The sequence below is a fragment of the Chiloscyllium punctatum genome, chromosome 27, assembly GCF_047496795.1.
Source record: "Chiloscyllium punctatum isolate Juve2018m chromosome 27, sChiPun1.3, whole genome shotgun sequence".
NCBI classification, from domain to species: Eukaryota; Metazoa; Chordata; class Chondrichthyes; order Orectolobiformes; family Hemiscylliidae; genus Chiloscyllium; species Chiloscyllium punctatum.
Window position 1 is genome coordinate 7,988,689 of NC_092765.1, and position 13,663 is coordinate 8,002,351.

Sequence of the window (13,663 nt, forward strand, 5' to 3'; positions counted from 1 at the left end):
TAAATAGATATTTGTATTCTGTTGTTGCCAGCATGGACACCGTTCTATACTGTCTGTGAAGTAAAACTTGCATTTTGTTTTAGCAGAGAAAAGCTAAGCTATCCTACCAGCCAAAGGAGGAGCAGGAAATCCTTTCCACCCACTTGAGCACATCCCAGTTGCAAAGAACTTGCTGTTTGTGAGGGACAGGTATTGTAGAGAAGATTCCTAACAACATGTGCAAGATCCTGCTCTTGTCAGCTTTAAAATTTGTAAAATTCTTTTCCGATACAATGAATCATAGAATCCCTACAGTGTGAAAATGGACCCTTCAGCCCAACAAGTCCACACCGACTCTCTGAAGAGTAACTCACCCAGACACATTCCCCTATTCTATTATCCTATATTTACCCCTGACTAATGCACCTAACCTACGCATCGCTGAAAACTATGGGCAATTTAGAATGGCCAATTCACCTAACTTGTAGATTCCTGAAACACTTACTGAAAATAACACACTACGGGGCTCAGTGCTCTTGTTATTATAAAAGGCTTTATATAACTTGATTATCTGTGGTGTTGGGAGATGTAACAAAATTCATGCATAAAAATTCCCCCAAAGTAAAGACTTGAAAGAAAAGACTGACATTTTACTCCTAACTTGCTGACAAGAGTTTTTTGTACTCTGTTTACCAATGTGTATTTTTTTTTTGATTTGGAAGGGAAAGTAGGGGCTGTTGTAAGTTTACGTTGTGATGCTATTCACACAACTTGGTTAGCAAGGTTGTCGTATATATGCCAACGTCCTCTTTTTCAGTCATAACATACTGTACTCTGATTAATAATCAGCCTTAATTTTTATTTCTAAACTGCATGCTGTCTTTACCAATACATTACTTCATGGCAGGTGCAAGCAGGCAGTGCATGCTATGTTGTTAGGATGTGTGAAAGTTTAACTTTGCATCAATGTTGATGTCATTTCAAAATGGCAGCCACCAATGGTTCATTTAGAGTCATAGAGATGTACAGCATGGAAACAGACCCTTTGGTCCAACCTGTCCATGCCGACTAGATATCCCAACCCAATCTAGTCCCATCTGCCAGCACCCAGCCCATATCCCTCCAAACCCTTCCTATTCATATACCTATCCAAATGCCTCTCAAATGTTGCAATTGTACCAGCCTCCATCACATCCTCTGGCAGCTCACTCCATACACGTACCACCCTCGGCGTGAAAAAGTTGCCCCTTAGGGCTCTTTTATATCTTTCTCCTCTTACCTAAACCTATGCCCTCTAGTTCGGGACTCCCCAACCCCAGGGAAAAGACTTTATCTATTTATCCTATCCATGCCCCTCATAATTTTGTAAACCTCTATAAGGCCACCCATCAGCCTCCGACGCTCCAGGGAAAACAGCCCCAGCCTGTTCAGCCTCTCCCTGTAGCTCAAATCCTCCAACCCTGGCAACATCCTTGTAAATCTTTTCTGAACCCTTTCAAGTTTCACAACATCTTTCCGATAGGAAGGAGGCCAGAATTGCATGCAATATTCCAAGAATGGCCTAACCAATGTCCTGTACAGTTGCAACATGACCTCCCAACTCCTGTACTCAACACTCTGACCAATAAAGGAAAGCATACCAAACGCCTTCTTCACTACCTGTGATTCCACTTTCAAGGAGCTATGAACCTGCACTCCAAGGTCTCTTTATTCAGCAACACTCCCTAGGACCTTACCATTAAGTGTATAAATCCTGCTAAGATTTGCTTTCCCAAAATGCAGCACCTCACATTTATTTGAATTAAACTCCATCTGCCACTTCTCAGCACATTGGCCCATCTGGTCCAGATCCTGTTGTAATCTGAGGTAACCATCTTCGCTGTCCACTACACCTCCAATTTTGGTGCAAACTTACTAACTGTACCTCTTCTACTCGCATCCAAATCATTTGTGTAAATGACAAAAAGTAAAGGACCCAGCACCGATCCTTGTGGCACTCCACTGGTCACAGGCCTCCAGTCTGAAAAACAACCCTCCACCACCACCCTCTGTCTTCTACCTTTGAGCCAGTTCTGTATCCAAATGGCTAGTTGTCCCTGTATTCCATGAGATCTAACCTTGCTAATCAGTCTCCCATGAGGAACCTTGTCGAATTCCTGACTGAAGTCCATATGGATCACATCTACCGCTCTGCCCTCCTCAATCTTCTTTGTTACTTCTTCAAAAAACTCAATCAAGTTTGTGAGACATGATTTCCCACGCACAAAGACATGTTGACCATCCCTAATCAGTCCTTGCCTTTCCAAATACATATACATCCTGTCCCTCAGGATTCCCTCCAACAACTTGCCCATCACTGAGGTCAGGCTCATCAGTTTATAGTTCCCTGGTTGTCTTTACTGCCCTTCCTAAACAGTGGCATCACGTTTGCCAACCTCCAGTCTTCCTGCACCTCATCTGAGACTATCGATGATACAAATATCTCAGCAAGAGGCCCAGCAATCACTTCTCTAGCTTCCCACAGAGTTCTTGGGTACACCTGATCAGGTCCTGGGGATTTATCCACCTTAAACTTTTCAAGACATCCAGCACTTCCTCCTCTGTAATCTGGACATTTTGCAAGATGTCACCATCTATTTCCTACTGTGTATATCTTCCATATCCTTTTCCACAGTAAATACTGATGCAACATATTCATTTAGTATCTCCCCCATTTTCTGTGGTTCCACACAAAGGCCGCCTTGCTGATCTTTGAGGGGCCCTATTCTCTCCCTAGGTACCCTTTTGTCCTTAATATATTTGAAAAATCCCCAAAAAATTCTCCTTAATTCTATTTGCCAATGCTATCTCATGTCCCCATTTTTGCCCTCCTGATTTTCCTCTTAAGAATACTCCTAATTCCTTTATAATCTTCTAGGGATTCACTCAATCTATCCTGTCTATACCTGACATATGCTTCCTTTTTTTCCTTAACCAAACTCTCAATTTCTTTAGTCCTCCAGCATTCCCTATATCTACCAGCCTTCCCTTTCACTCTGACAGGAATATACTTTCTCTGGATTCTTGTTATCTCATTTCTGAAGGCTTCCCATTTTCCAGCCGCCCCTTTACCTGCGACCATCTGCCTCCAATCAGCTTTCGAAAGTTCTTGCCTAATACCGTCAAAATTGGCTTTTCTCCAGTTTAGAACTTCAACTTTTAGATCTGATCTATCCTTTTCCATCACTATTTAAAAATGAATAGAATTACGGTCACTGGCCCCAAAATGCTTGCCCACTGACACCTCAGTCACCTGCCTGCCTTATTTCCCAAGAGTAGGTCAGGTTTTGCACCTTCTCTAGTAGGTACATCCACATACTGAATCAGAAAATTGCCTTGTACGCATTTAAGAAATTCCTCTCCATCTAAACCTTTAACACTATGGCAGTCCCAGTCGATGTTTAGAAAGTTAAAATCCCCTACCATAACCACCCTATTATTCTTACGGATAGCTGAGATCTCCTTACAAGTTTGTTTCTCAATTTCCCTCTGACTATTGGGGGGTCTATAATACAATCCCAGTAAGGTGATCATCCCTTTCTTATTTCTCAGTTCCACCCAAATAACTTCTCTCGATGTATTTCCGGGAATATCCTCTCTCAGCACAGCTGTAATGCTATCCCTTGTCAAAAATGCCACTCCCCTTCCTCTCTTGCCTCCCTTTCTATCCTTCCTGTAGCATTTGTATACTGGAACATTAAGCTGCCAGTCTGCCCATCCTTGAGCCATGTTTCTGTAATTGCTGTGATATCCCAGTCCCATGTTCCTAATCATGCCCTGAGTTCATCTGTCTTCCCTGTTAGGCCCCTTGCGTTGAAATAAATGCAGTTTAATTTATTAGTCCTACCTTGTCCCTGCCTACCCTGACTGTTTGACTCACTTCTGTTCTCAGCTGTACCCGTCTCAGACTGATCCCTTTCCTCACTATCTCCCTGGGTCCCACCCCCCCACCTTACTAGTTTAAATCCTCCCAAGCAGTTCTTGCAAATTTCCCTGCCAGTATATTAGTCCCCTTCCAATTTAGGTGCAATCTGTCCTTCTTGGACTTCTACCCCAAAAGAGATTCCAATGATCCAAAAATGTGAATCCTTCTCCCATACACCAGTTCCTCAGCCATGCATTCATCTGCTCTATCCTCCTATTCATGCCTTCATTAGCTCGCAGCACTGGGGGTAATCCAGATATTACTACCCTTGAGGACCTCCTTTGTAAATTTCTGCCTAACTCTCTGTAATCTCCCTTCAGAATCTCAATCTTTTCCCTTCCAATGTCGTTGGTCCCAATGTGGACAATGACCTCTTGCTGGCCCCTCTCCCCCATGAAAACATTCTGCACCCTCTCTGAGACATCCTTGATCCTCGCACCAGGGAACAACACACCATTCTGCTTTTTCTCTGCTGGCCACAGAAATGTCTGTCTGTACCTCTGACTACAGAACCCCCTAACACAATTGATCTCTTGGAAGCCGACATACCCCTCATTGCATTAGAGACAGTATCAATACCAGAAACTTGGCTGTTCGTGCTACATTCCCCTGAGAATCCATCACCCCCTACATTTTCCAAAACAGCATACCTGTTTGAAATGGGTATATCCACAAAAGACTCCTGCACTAACTGCCTACCTCTCTTACCCTTCCCAGAGTTAACCCATCTATGTGACTGTATCTGAGACTTTTCCCCCCTTCCTATACTGTTGCTGTTGCAAATTCCTCATCGTTTCTATCTGTCGCTCCAACCGATCCACTTGATCTGATAAGATTTGCATCCAATAGCATTTATGGCAGATATAATCCGCAGTAACCCTTAAACTCTCTTTAAACTCCCACATCTGACAAGAAGTACATATCACTGCAAAGGCCATTTTTGCTCCTGCACAATCTACAGACCCAGAAAATAACACCGTCTTATTCCTCTACAAAACACTGCCCCAGGTTAAATTAATAGCTATGGCTTATATTTTAAGTTTAATCAAGAGACTTATCTCCAAAAACATATAATCAAGAAAGAACCCACTGTACTCACTAATACAGCCTTTCTCTTGGACAGACTTAAAACGACAATTAACCTCTTTTCATCTTGAAGTACAAATTGACCCCGACCCCGAAGGAACTTTGCAAGACCTTCATTATTCAACTTATGTACTGACATCTCTGGTAGCCTTTTAATCTCAACGGTAATAAATCTTATGGTTATATATTGAGCACCACTTGTTCAGGCGCATGTCCTTTCGAAAGTGCCATGGTAGTATATTTGTATTAGAGCTTGTGTATATTTTTAACCTGTACTTTCGTGTGTCATTCTGCCTTTTCGTGGGCACATGTCTGATAGCTTTTTACTGTTGATGTGGTCGGTGAGGAGAACACCACAGAAAGTCTGGTCACCTTCTGAAATTTCATTTTCACTTGGTTGACCCTGGACTTCATTCTACTCCCATAAAAGTCTAACAGGGATAAACAGGGAAAAATGCGGGAAGGATGACCTTTCTGACCAGGAAGTCCAGTATCAGGAGGTCACAGTCTAAGGATTCAGTGTAGGTCATTTGGGACTGAAGTAAGGAGAAATGTCTTCACCCAGAGATTTGTGAGCTTGTGCAATTCTCTACTACAGAAAACAGTTGAGGTCAAAATACTGAATGTTTTCAAGATGGATTTAGATGTAGATCTTGAGACTAAATTGATCAAAGAGCTTTGGGATAAATTGGGAAAAGGGTTCTGAGTTTGATGATCAGCCTTGATCCATGCTAACCAGATATCCTAGCCTAATCTCGTACCATTTGCCAGCACTTGGCTCATATCCCTTTAAACCCTTCCTATTCATATACCCATCCAGATTACTTTTAAATGCTGTAATTGTACCACCTTTCACCACACCCTCTGGCAGTTTTATGAGGGTCAACATCATCCCTGTGCCTAAGAAGGCTCATGCAGCATGTCTCCATGACTACCACCCAGTGGGCCCTAACTTCAGTGGTCATGAAGTGCTTTGAAAGGCTGTTCATGGCATTAATCAATTCCAGCCTCCCCACTACACTTGACCTACTCCAGTTTGCTATCGGACCAATAGATCCATGTCAGGTGCCATATCATTTGCCCTTCAATCCTCCCGAGAACATCTTTACACCAAGAACAGCTACGTAAGAATCCTACTCATTGACTACTGTTCAGCGTTCAACACTATTATCCCCTTGAGGCTGATTACCAAACTTAGTGATCTCAGACTAAGGCCCACGCTCTGCAATTGGATCCTTAGTTTCCTGACCCACAGGACACAATCAGTGAAGACTGGGGACAATATTTTATCCTCACTAACACTCAACATTGGAGCCCCCCCAGGGGTGCGTACTCAGCTACTCAGCCCCCCTTGATTGCGTCGCCAAATACCAGACTAATTCCATTTCCAAGTTTGCTGATGACACCACTGTAGTCAGTTGAATCTCAGATGGCGATGATACAGACGGAGGGTGGAAGACCTGGAAAGATGGTGCACTGAAAATAACCTAGCTCTCATTACTAGCAAAACCAAAGTTTTGACTTTCGGCGGGATGTTACTCATAACCCCCCTACACATTAATAGCATAGAGGTGGAACGAGTAGAGAGTGTCAAGCTGCTGGGAGTGATCATCCACAACAAACTTTCTTGGACTCTTCATGTGGATGCACTGGTTACAAAGGTTCAACAACGTCTCTTCCTCAGGCAGCTGAGGGAGTTTGGCATGATGGCAAAAACTCTTGCCAACTTTTATAGGTACACCATTGAGAGCATTCTATTTGGATGTATCACTACCTGGTATGGCAACTGTACCATTCAAGATCGGAGATAGTTACAGAGAGTGGTGAACTCGCCCCGTACAAACACAAAGGCCAACCTCCCATCTATAGAATCCATCTCCCAGGCCCGCTGTCAAGGAAAGGCCACCAGCATTCTTAAAGATCTATCCCACCCTGGCAATGCTTTTCTACAACCTCTATCATCGGGGAGAAGGTACAGAAGCCTGAACACATGCACCAGCCAGTTTCAAAACAGTTTCTACCCTACTGTTGTTAGAATACTGAATGGATTCACAAACTCTTAACATTCACCTGTCCTTGTGTTTTTGTTTTTGTTTTTGTTGCTGTTTACCTATTATTATTTACACATCTATGCTATTTAACTCTGTAATCGGCCTTCATTGCTCGCAAGACAAAGCTTTTCACTTTGCCTCAGTACACGTGACAATAAATGCAATTTGACTCAGTTCAATTCAGCTCATTCCATACATGCACCACCCTCTGCATGAAAAGGTTGCCCCTTAGGGCCCTTTTAAATCTTTCCCCTCTCACTCTGAACCTATACCCTCTAGTTCTGGACTCCTCCACCCCAGGGAAGAGACTTTGTCTATTTATCCTATCCATGACCCTCATGATTTTGTAAAACTCTGTAAGGTCACCCCTCAGCCTCTGACACTCCAGGAAAAACAGCCCCAGCTTGTTCAGCCTCTCCTTATAGCTCAAACCCTCTGAAAGAAATTATAAAATCCACTAATGTCTGGACACAGGTGAGGCTGGTCAGTGTAGAAGACTCTTTTATAGAGTTTTGAAACTTGCATTTTTATTCTGGATACCTTTTTGGAGCTACATGGTGTGGATCATTTAGCTAACTATTAAAATCTCAATAGCCGGCTTTTTTTTTAAAGAAAAGCATGATCTTCTAACTTTGATTTTAAACAAAAGGCAAGTATTTTCTCTTCTGGCTAGTCTCCGCCTTACCTACAGATCTGTACTTACAGGAACTAATGTTGTTGATTGCCTGAATGCTTTAATGTCTCAGGCCATTAACCAGTTGACCTTCCGTCATGTTTCTAAATATTCACCTTCAGGATGTTGGACTCTTTTAAGGAAAGAGCCACTGCAGTTAACCATGATGTGCATTTAGTGTCATTTAACTGATGAGTTATGTTATCCTGCAAAACAGAAGAAACTAGTACATGTATAACATGGTATTGAAAGATCCATCAGATGTTCATTAAAATTACTAAAGTGTAAAGTATTACATTCATTGATACCTCAAATTTCTGGGCTAACATTAAATGATTGCAAAGAGTAGCATACTTCCATCAGTGTGTAATGAAGTGGATGTTTTCTCTTGTAAGGCAATCTTCAATGAGAGATAATTGTTTTGGGCTAAGGGGTGCCAGATTTGAAACAACTAAGAAGGAATTATTTCTCTCAAAGGGTTACGACTGTGGAATTCACCATCCCAGAGTGAGGAGGAGATAGACAAATTATTAATGAGTTGAAGGATTATAGAGAGCAGGCAGGAAAGTAGGGTTGAGGCTGAGATGAGATGAGATTAGCTGTGATCATATTAAGTGGTGAAGTAGATTCGAGAGGCTGAATTGCCACTTCCTGCTACAAGTTCTTATGTTCTTCTTTCCTTTTGAAGATTAGTGATTGTTGCTATGACAACCAAAATCGATGTAGAGGAAACAGTCTATTGCTTTGATATGACTTGTGAGCAACATCCCTCTAATGTTTTCACTCCACTCTTGCTTCTTTCAATATCCTTGAATGCATCTCATCTGATTCTGGTTCTTATCACCTTTTAATTCCTGAAAATTTATCCAATACCCCTTTTATCAATTTTAAAAGCTTTTTATGGTTCTGAGTCTCCTCCTCTGTCGCTGACCGAGGTGGTATCGTCCTAAGAGATAAAGACAGAGATGTAAAGTATTAATTTAACATCTGAGCCATACTTCTTGTGTCTAAGTGTAAATCTCTCTTTTCGTCCCTAATTGGGTCTAATCTGTCACGACTTTTTTTTAACTGCAAAGTCGTTTTATATTAGTTGCTGGTATTTTTTCATAATTCCTCCTTTGCTTCTCATATTTGCTTTTTCACTTCCCTTCTGAACATTTCATATTCAGCTTGCTTCTCAGCTGAATTTAATAGCTGACACCTGCCATAAGCACACTTTTAATTTTTATTTTTTAACAAAGTTTCTCACCTTGCAGATTGTAGCTGTGCAGACAATAGTTAGGGGAGAGGAAAAATGCACTGTTATTCTTTTTGTTTGTTGTATAACTACATCTTTTATAAGGTGGTTGAATAAAGGCATTTTAAAAATACCAGTCAGTTGACTGATTCTGATAAATTTTAACACTTTGGATAACTCAGCATTTCTGAGAAGAGATCTGAACTTAGACCAGTCATGGGCATCTCATGTTTCAAAGTGTTTAGTCCTAATAGCCAGATAGATCCTGCTGCTTTAAACAATGCCACAAGTCCAGTCTGAAACCTAACCATATAGCCACTTAAAAAAGACAAATGAAAAATGATCACAAACCACCAGCTGCAGAAATCAATTCTTGGTTTGTGTCCTCTTCCTTCCAATCAGATTGTGGTTTGAATTGGTGTGTCCTGTTCATGTTGTACCCCCCTCCAGTAATTGTATTTAACTCTCCTGTGAAACAAAACCCACCATTAATACTCTAGACATTTAACAAAGTGCCTCCACACTTCTCTGGAAGGTTTGCTTTATCGACCCGATACAGAAGAACTGTTTTGTGTGGAATGCCTGAATGTTACACTAAGCCTTGCATTTGAGTAAACAGCATGCGAATCTTGCTGAAAACAATACTTGTTGTGTTTAAGCTTTTTATCTTGTCATCAGGACAATTTGCAAGAACAACATTTATACTTCCAGGAGTGATTGATTGCCAAGTTGGGCTTAAATTACTGTTCTTGAAAATTGTCTGAGTGCAAGACAAAAAAACTTCAACAAAATGTCTTTCTTTCACTAGTACTTGAGTTCTGCACCCACAAGCAACTATTTAAATATAATGTCTAAGATAACAGTAAGATCTAATGTGTACTTATTCTTCATTTCAATCTATCCCTGACCCACACTCCCTGTCTGTAATCTTCTACACAAATTCTAGCCACTTGTTCTCTGCAAATATAATTGCTCCATCATTGGAGCTGTGCCTGAGTCCCTAAACTCTGGAATTTGCTAACTGTCACCCTCCCTCTTGCTCTTTCCCCTTTTTGGATACTCATTGGTACTTCATCCCCATGTGATTGAGAATTTAGTCAGCTTACATGCTGTGCATCATTCTTTTTAATATTAATCCTCTAGAACATATTGAGATGTTTTTAGTAAACGTGCTATCCAATGCCTGAGCAAACGTAGAAGCACTCTTAACAAGAAATCCCATCCATCAGGATGTAATGGACTGTTCATGGGAGGCTCTAATGGTGATGTGTACGAATTGTTCAGTTATTTCTAAGTTGTGTATCACAATGTTTTAGTAACAGTAATGCACATTTACTCTTGAGGAGTAAATCAGGACTGCAGATGCTGGAGATCAAAGTCAAGAGTGTTTTGCTGGAAGAATTGACGTTTCAGGCATAAGCCCTTCATTCCTGATGAAGGGCTTATGCCAGAAATGTCAATTCTCCTGCTCCTTGGATGCTGCCTGACCTGCTGTGCTTTTCCAGCACCACACTCTCAATCCTGCATTTACTCTTAAGTATAGCCTGAACTGTAGCCAATGATTTTGCAGGATCTCTACAATGTAACTAGCTCTTCAGAATAATGTAATAAACCTAATGCTATTCATTACAGTTCAGCCTGTCTTCTGTTCGAGACTATGTGGATGTAGCCCATTGTGGAAAATGACTCCTGATATTTATAGTCTAGGATCATTGATTATAAATTCATACAGTACAGAAGGAGTTCATTGTCCCGGTACTAACTCTCTCAAAGATGTCCCTTATGTTACCCTTTCAAGACATTATCAAACTGCCTTTTGGAAAGTTATTGAACTTGGTTTAACCATCGTTTCTGGCAAAGTATCCCAGATCAGCGTAACTTGTTGCACAAAAATAATGATCTGCCTGTCAAAGAATTCTACTGGATTTGAAATGTTCACTCTGTTCCCTGCTGAGTTTCCCAAACACTTTCTGTTTTTAATTAAATGAACTCTCATCTTGCCTTTAGCATTTTAGGAGGATATTATGTGAAGAATGCAATGTATGACCTCCTCTCAATCAATGACCTTGGTTTGAACATTACTTCATGTGGATGAACAAAAGTTATATTTTCATGTCCGTTCTGAGACAACTTTAGAACAAACCCAACCAGGTACACATTTCAAAAAACTTAGAAACTGGGAGATTTGAATAATGCATCTGGTGAGAGCATCAGTTTGGGTATTACCATATTTTTTAAAAGTGCTAAAATTGGATTCTGAAACACAAATTCAAGGTCAATCAACAACTGAGAAAACACTTAAGTTTTGATCTAATTCACTATCCCCATCATCCCTTCCGTATGCTTTCGTAACCAAAGACTCTTTTTTTTTTCCCATGGATGCTTGATATTTGTGCATTTTTATTTATGTTGAATTAAGAACACAAGAAATTGGTGCAGGAGTCAGCCATTCTGCCCCTCAGTTACTGCAACATCTGCTGCATCATTCACTACACTTGTGCCTGGTCTTCACTTTCCCACCCAAACCTCATGAATTCTCGTGAGGGATGCATTTTCAGAGCTTCTAATCTGGGGGCCTTCTCAGAATCTTTTCTACTTTGTATTGAAATCCCACAGCCCATTCTTCCAAACTTCCAATGAACATTTGGTACACTTGCCTTTATTGGTCAGTGCACTGAGTATAAGAGATGAGATTTCATGTTGCTGCTGTGAAGAGCTTTGGTTAGGCCACTTTTGGAATACTGTGTGCAATTCTGGTTTCCCATCAATAGGGAGAGGCTGAATAGGCTGGGGCTGTTTTCCCTGGAGTGTCATTGGCTGAGAAGTGACGTTATAGAGGTTTATAAAATCATGAGGGGTATAGATAGGGGAAATAAACAAGGTCTTTTGCCCAGGGTGGGGGAGTCCAAAGCTAGAGGGTATAGGTTAAGGTAAGAGGGGAATGATATAAAAGGGATGTAAGGCACATCTTTTCCACGCAGAGGAAGTGATGGAGGCTGGTACAATTACAACAGTTAAAAGGCATCTGGATGGGTATATGAATAGGAAGGGCTTAGAGGGATACAAGCTAAATACTGGCAAATTAGACTAGGTTAATTTAGCATAACTGGTTGACATGGACAAGTTGGATCAAAGGGTCTGTTTCCATTCTGTCTAGCTCTATGACTCTATGAATATATAATAATGGCAAGCTTTATTGTCACTCTACATGACAATATCTTCCTAAACCATCACCTCCCTCACCATGCCCCGTCCAGTGAAATTTTGTTCCCATGGCCCCCTTTAAGGCCTTTATAGCAATGAGACCCAAACTATGGAGAGATGTGGTCCGAGCAGAGGTCTGTGTATTGCAAAGACAATCCCTATTTCTGCACTCCAAACCCTTTACAATAAAGGCAAACATCCAATTTGCTTTTATTTGCTGTACCTGTAAGTTAACTCATAATGAATTGCCCACACGGATCCCCAGATAAGGAGATTTACTTATCCCTCGCCTTTGGCAGGAATAGCAAATGAGAGTATGTTTTTGGGAAGGTGTTGAGAATATCCTCGAGACTTGCCGTCAGGAAAAACATAGAAGCCAGGTGAAAGCAGCGAAAGGAGCGCGCCGCTACACCAATTCCCTACCCACCCATTACCATGAATACCTTCTGCCGCAAGTGTAACTGAGCTTGCAGTAGCCTTGTCGCTCTGTACTGCCATATTACCGACTCACACTGAGAGTGGGAGAGAGTCATCCTTGCCCACAAGCAACCAAGATGATGATGCTCCCTCCTTAGTGTTGAACAACAGAATGGCATTGCTACCTTCTGTTATTGGGGTGAAAAAGAAAAGAGAAACTAAAGTTGCTGACAATTCCCTTATGCAGCAAGGTGGTCTATACTGGGAGTTACCTGTACAACACTTGCAATTCACAAGGGTCCTGGTTTCTTAGTCACTGATTTAAACTTTAAACAACAAGAAGCCCTTTTTGAGTTAACTTACGAGACCAATCTGTACAATTTCTCAAATCAGAATTATAAGTGCTGAGAGCAGGTATGTAAATGACAAGAACTCAAAGAAAAAGCCTGTTGAAAACTTACTTGTATAATAATTGTCTAAAATAAGCATCAGCCTGGCTAGGAACAGGATGGGTGTACTCTTGTAATTTGAACTGTCTTTAAAAATACCATCACTGATTTTACTATCAAAGATTTTGTAAAATAGGCAAATGCAATCAGCTGCAAAGTTAATTATATTTCTTCCCAGCAATTGAGTGATATCATTGGTGAGGGAGCTTTTTTAAGGTAATCTGCATTTTCTTTTCTTTAAGCCCTTTATGATAGTTCAGTTCCTCGGGAAATGGATAATCTCAGGAGTTGTTGTTACGGGAAATGTGGTGGTGGTCCAAAAAGTTAGTAGTTGGTGGTAAAACACGTAGAGTTTAACTGGGAGATGCGAAGGGGCTAGTGCAGGCAACACATCTGTTGGATGTCAATTAGACTCAGAAAATGTCTCCAGAATGTGTCCCAACAAACCCTATTGGCTTTGCCTGTGTCCACATGGTTATGGTGTATCTTGTTGATGGGTACTCAGTGCCTGTTTGAAAGGACTGGTATCAGAAATGGGTTTGTCAATACCACTCCTCTGTCATGACCCCTCCATTCTGACCCCCATTTTTGCCACTCACTGGT

General features: G+C 41.2%; 1 protein-coding gene across 7 annotated transcripts in view; it reads left to right on the forward strand.

The window, feature by feature from the left end:
* Positions 1-13,663, forward strand: part of nkain1 (sodium/potassium transporting ATPase interacting 1) — a 548,201-nt gene that overhangs the window by 93,285 nt on the left and 441,253 nt on the right. For 2 of the 7 annotated variants that reach the window (XM_072548007.1, XM_072548006.1), the window contains exon 2: positions 84-189. The exons of 3 other annotated variants lie outside the window; for them this stretch is intronic. The gene's annotated coding sequence lies outside the window, so the exon portion shown is untranslated. The remainder of the gene's footprint in view (positions 1-83; positions 190-13,663) is intronic. 2 more of the 7 variants (XM_072548008.1, XM_072548010.1) reach the window with 1 other exon arrangement.